At 41.6% G+C, this 5,591-nt stretch overlaps 1 protein-coding gene across 1 annotated transcript in view; it reads right to left on the bottom strand.

Annotated features, from left to right (window-relative positions):
* The window catches only part of Asb3 (ankyrin repeat and SOCS box containing 3), a 65,829-nt gene that overhangs the window by 4,345 nt on the left and 55,893 nt on the right, over positions 1-5,591 (bottom strand). The gene's annotated exons all lie outside the window — the stretch shown is intronic.

Genomic DNA, 5,591 nt, shown 5'->3' on the forward strand with positions numbered 1-5,591 from the left:
CTTCCTTCCTTCCTTCCTTCCTTCCTTCCTTCCTTCCTTCCTTCCTTCTCTCTTTCTTCTTTCCAAAATAAAATTATGACAAGATAAAATGAAAACCATCATATCAAAGTTGGACAAGCCACACCTACAGAAAAATAAAAGAGCCTCAAGAGGAGGCATGAGAATCAGAGATCCGCTCGTTTACATTCAGGAGTTCCATAAAAGCCCTAATCTGGGAGCCACAGTATATATGCAAAAAACCTGGTGCAGACTGCCGTAAGCCCTGTGGTTGCTGCTTCATTAATATGAGCTTTGCTCATTTGATTTAGAGGACCTTGTTCTCCTGGTGTCCTCCATCCCCTCTGCCTCCCCCACTCTTTCTGCTTCCTCTTCTTCTGTGTTCCCTGAGCTCTGAGAGGAGGCATTTGATGGAGACATCTTATTTAGAGCTATGTGTATGTGTGCATGTCTCCTTAGGAAAACAGGAATTTTGGACCCAACAATATACATGGAGATAAGGTATGAAGTGGCAGAGTAAGAAGATGACCATTTATAAACCAAAGAAACAGGTCTGCAACAGAAATCTCTTTAGAGCCCAGAGGAAAAGCCATCCCAACCAGAAGCTTCTAGACTTCACAGTGAGAGACATTTCTGTTGTCTTATCAACCCAGGAAGTGGCTTTGTCGTACCAAGCCGATACTATCTTGTGATGCCCAGGTAATGCTGTGTGAGAAGATGGACTGTTAACATATCTCGTTTTCCGGAAGAATGAGGACACTGATGCTAAATGCTATATCCCTGTGATAGTATTAGATCCAAGCCTGTGCAGGCCACAGTGTTCTTCCCTCTGTTCCCACAGCTCTTGAGTATCTTTTGTTCTGTTGTGGCAAATGTAGCCCCTAAATCTGTCATGTTTGGGTTCTCGGCCAAACATACAGCATTGTCTGCAGCAATCCTTATTTTTATAGAAATGAGTACGTGAAGGGAGGAATCCATGAGTAAATGAGTGAGTTTTCACTATGTTTGAGGCAAGAGCGATAGAATCTTGGTCAAAAGCAAGAAACATGAAAGAATAAGGAAGAAATAAAGCTGGAGTCAGAGGAGTCTTGTAGAACTCAAGAGACAGAAAGCAGCCACAGTGCAGAAGGCCACAGATCCCCAGACCGCTGAGTCCTTTATTTCTACACATCACTTCACTATTCATCAAGTATTGTGGCTCTATTATGTAGCAGAACCTGTTGTAGAAACTAGTAAAAAGGCGCAAATCACCAGGAACACTCCTTTCCCTAAGGCAGCCCAGGTCCACGTGATGGCCAGAACATTACTTTTCTCTCTGCACTGACACTTCACGACTATGCTTTTTAGGTCAGGGTTGTGTGGCATGCACAATGAAATTTGTCAGAGTCTGATTGTGACAGGCTAGTCCCTGTGTCCTCCTGGTCCATTTGAGCATAACAGGGATTGCAGAGGGTTTTTAGGGTTCACCTGTTGGAGGGAATGAGAAACTGGAAAGAGCTGAGCTTGGCAGACATATACAAAATGTTCCTTGTACAGTCAGTGGGTGAACACATGAATGAATGTCAGAGATGGATTCACTAATAACTACTATGTCAGTTTCCTTCTGAGGAACGAGGACCACCACTAAGCAAATGCATCCTGAATTTGTGTTCTAGCAAGGTGAATGCTGGTTAGTCTATCCTGACAATAGCTGAGAGCCATCCTGCTTGAGTTACACTGATTTATATTCTCTCATCACACTCATCATTGAAACTTCTCTGCATTTTAGTCCACTGGAGGGACTGTCCAGTGGGTGCCCTTGACTTCGGTATTGATTCTCTGCGATCCCTTCAGCTCGACCCTGCAAACACCTGGGAAGATGCTTTTTAGCACAGTAGCAAGCTGCTTTTCTGATCTTAACACACAGGGCAGTCTGCGGCCTGCAACTCCTGTTCCGGATTACTGCCTTTGTTTTTACCTAGTTGCACACACCACTCATTGTTCCTCTTAACCTATGCAATAATAGACGTAATGACAGTATGACAAGGGTTAGAATTTAGGGCGGCAGTTGCCATAAATCACCAGAAGCTGAGAGTTCATTAAGTATCACCAAATTACTACTTGCATAGATAAAAATTATCCACCTAGTGAGTCTCTACAGTCAGTATAACTACAATGTCACTAGAGAAATATTATTACTTCTGTCATCTGCTGGCTCCAAAATGAGTGCCATTTAGCTGGTAACTACTGTGTCAACGAATAGGTCATAATGTCTCAAATCAAGAACGAATCTGTAACTTATTAATAAAACATTTTGTACAATTAAACTTTACCTGTTAGGCTTTGGCCATTTCTCTACGGCCAGTATTTATAGTTCCATATGGAGTGGGTTGCTGGCCATAATTTGGCCTCCTAGAAAACAGTGGTTTAGCTCTGGCCTTCCACCTTAAGGTACGGAAGGCCAGGGGGTCTGAGCTGACCTTCTAGCCCTCAGGCTGCTCTTCTCCCTCTTTCCTGAGTTATGCTTATGAGAGGCTCTGCAGGGCACTGGGGTACATGGAGTAGACAGTGTGCTTCCAAGGAATTTATAATCCAGAGTTCATGCTAGGAGAACTGGAAGACAAACAGATCCTATTTAATGGGGGGGGGGGGGGAGAACCTCAAGTGTCAATGTCATGTAGCTGAAAAACACCAGGCTGCTATCTCCCTCATTTTTTTTTTCTGTCATTGTTAGGGTTTCAGCCCTAAGTCACCATTTTTGGGGAAATTCCTCTCGACATTGTACAGCCATCACAGAAGAATCAATTCTTTTCTTGTGCTCTGACACCTCCTGAACGTCTTGTCTATTTTCACCACAGACAGTGGACCCAACAGGACAAGGAGTCCACCACAATGTTGTTTTTGTTTGAAGGCAGACTCTGGACTAGGCAAAGAGGGTAACATTGAGTGACTGAGCATGGAAATGTCTAGAAGTCTGATTCCTTTTGTTTGTTTTTCAAGACAGGGTTTTTCTGTGTGCCCTTTGCTGTCCTGAACTTGCTTTGTACACCAGGCTGGCCTCAAACTCACAGAGATCTGCGCCCTCTTCCTCCCTGAACAGGATTATAGCTGTGCACCACCATGCCCTCTTCCTTCCTGAATGGGATTATAGGCGTGCACCACCAAGCCTAGCTTGAAAAGCCTGATTCTTTGAGAGCAGTTGGAATACTACAGGTGCTCCAACTTAAGAGGGGACTCAAAAAGACCAACCTCAGCCCTGGAAGTGCAGGGCTAGTAAGACACAAAACAGATGGGTGCAAGGAAGGATTATGAAATAGAGTTTAGAAACAGCGGAACTAACCCTGCGCTCCATATTATTTGAGATTTGCCTACACTGACAGTAAAGGTGGGTTTCTACAGAGGTCACATGCCTGTCAGACGATAGGCTTTGTGTATCACTGGTAGAGGCCTTCCTAGCACATGTGAGGCCCTGAATCTGTCCCCTCCAAAACACACAAAATAAGCAACACTGTGTGCTGAGAAGAGTATGTTCACCTTCAGTTTCTGTATTCTCAATTTTTCCATGATTATACCCTTAAAGAGATCATCTATAAGCCCTAGATCACCCCCTTCCCAATTCTGCTTCTTCCTACCTCCAAGTAATGCCCAAAAAGTCAGTGGGAGGGTAGAGATGGAACTGCTGAGGGCTGTGAACAACCGTTGCCTGTGCAGGTGGCGTTGTGCTGCCTTGAACAGCAGCAGAAGCAGGCCAATCAGAGAGCCACTTGGAGGCCAGAGATGGTGAGGCTTAGTGCAGATATACTCAGTGGCTCTGGATCAGACTGTCCTTCATGGACAATGAATCCTCCTATTTATCCTGCCTACATATTTGAAAGATGCTCCACCTACCTATGGGAGGGAGAAGGATGAGAGCAGAGCCTGAATCTGAATCTAGAGTTGGTTAACTGGCAAATAGTGAGACAGTGGTAATGGACTTAATGCTGTCATTTTTCTTCCCCACCTTTTTTCCCAGAAATTTAATGAGCAACTTCTGTATGCTGAAAATGATGTTAACTAGAAGGTCATGGTGACAAAAATAGTCATGGATCTTGGATTTAAGTAACTCACAGTCTATTTATCATAAGTTCAGTATATGTAGCTTGTACTATTACCATGTTCTCGTTGATAAAAAACAAAATTCTTGTCAGAGAGAATTTTTTTTCCCCAAGAAAATAGTTAGTTCAAGATGGCATAAGAAATCTTTGTTTTTACCATATTAATCCTTCCTACCCATGAGCATGGGAGATCTTTCCATCTTCAATTTCCTTCCTCAGAGACTTTAAGTTCTTGTTATACGGGGCTTTAACTTCCTTGGTTAGTTATCCCTAGATACTCTATTTGTGGCTATTGCGAAGAGTGTGGTTTTTCTAATTTTTCTTAGCCCGTTTATCATTTGTTTACAGGAGGGCTACTGATTTTTAATTAATCTTGTATCCAGCTACTTTACTAAAGTTTATCAGTTGCAGGTATTCTCTGGTTGAATTTTTGGGGTCACTTATGTATACAATCATATCATCTGAATTAGCAATACTTCAACTTCGTTCTAATTTGTATCCCTTTGATATCCTTTAGTTGTCTTATTGCTTTAGCAAAAGTGTCAGGTACTATATTGAAGAGATATGGAGAGAGTGGGCAGCCTTGTCTTGTCCCTGATTTTAGTGGGATTGCTTTGAGTTTCTCTCCATTTAGTTTGATGTTGGTTATTGGCTTGCTGTATGTAGCCTTTATTATGTTTAAGCATGGGCCTTGTATCCCTGATCTGTCCAAGACTTTTATCATGAAGGGGTGTTGGATTTTTTTCAAAGGCTTTTTCTGCATCTAATGAGACAATGATGTGATATTTTTCTTTCAGTTTGCTAATATAGTGGATTATATTGATGGATTTTCATATGTTGAATAATCCCTGCATCCCTGGGATGAAGCCTAGTTGATCATGGTGGATGATGTGTTTAATGTGTTCTTGAATTCAGTTTACAAGTATCTTATTCAATATTTTTGCATCAATGTTCATCAGGGAGATTGGTCTGAAATTTTCTTTAGATGTTGAGTCTTTGAGTTTATTTCATCTTACAGGTTGTAGTCCATTATCCAAGGAAATTAGGTCAAGAATTTAAGCAAGAAAGGAACCTGAAGGTTTGGACTGATGCAGAGGTTGGGAAGAAATGCTGGATCTTGATTTTATTAATTCTTGCTGCATTATGAGAATCATCTGCCCAGAGTAGGCACCACTCAAAATAAAATGGGGTCTCCCACATCAGTCGCTAATTAATACACCACAGGTTTTTACACAGGCCAATTTGGTGGGAGAATTTTCTCATTTGAGGTTCCCTCTTCCAAATGACTCTAGCATATTCAAATTGACACAAAACTAGCAAGCACAATTGACTTGTCACCTTGACATACAAACACATCGCTGTTAAGCCATAACCTTTCCTTTCTTGTTCATCCCCAAGATCTAATATTAATATCAATATCACAATATAAAACATGACAATTTTTCTTTTTTAAAATTTTTATTTTTATATTAGTGTATTCATTTTTAATATTCACTTTGTATCCCAGCTATAGCTCCCTCC

Source organism: Psammomys obesus, unplaced genomic scaffold (genome assembly GCF_907164565.1).
Source record: "Psammomys obesus unplaced genomic scaffold, mPsaObe1.curated_primary_1811, whole genome shotgun sequence".
NCBI classification, from domain to species: domain Eukaryota; kingdom Metazoa; phylum Chordata; class Mammalia; order Rodentia; family Muridae; genus Psammomys; species Psammomys obesus.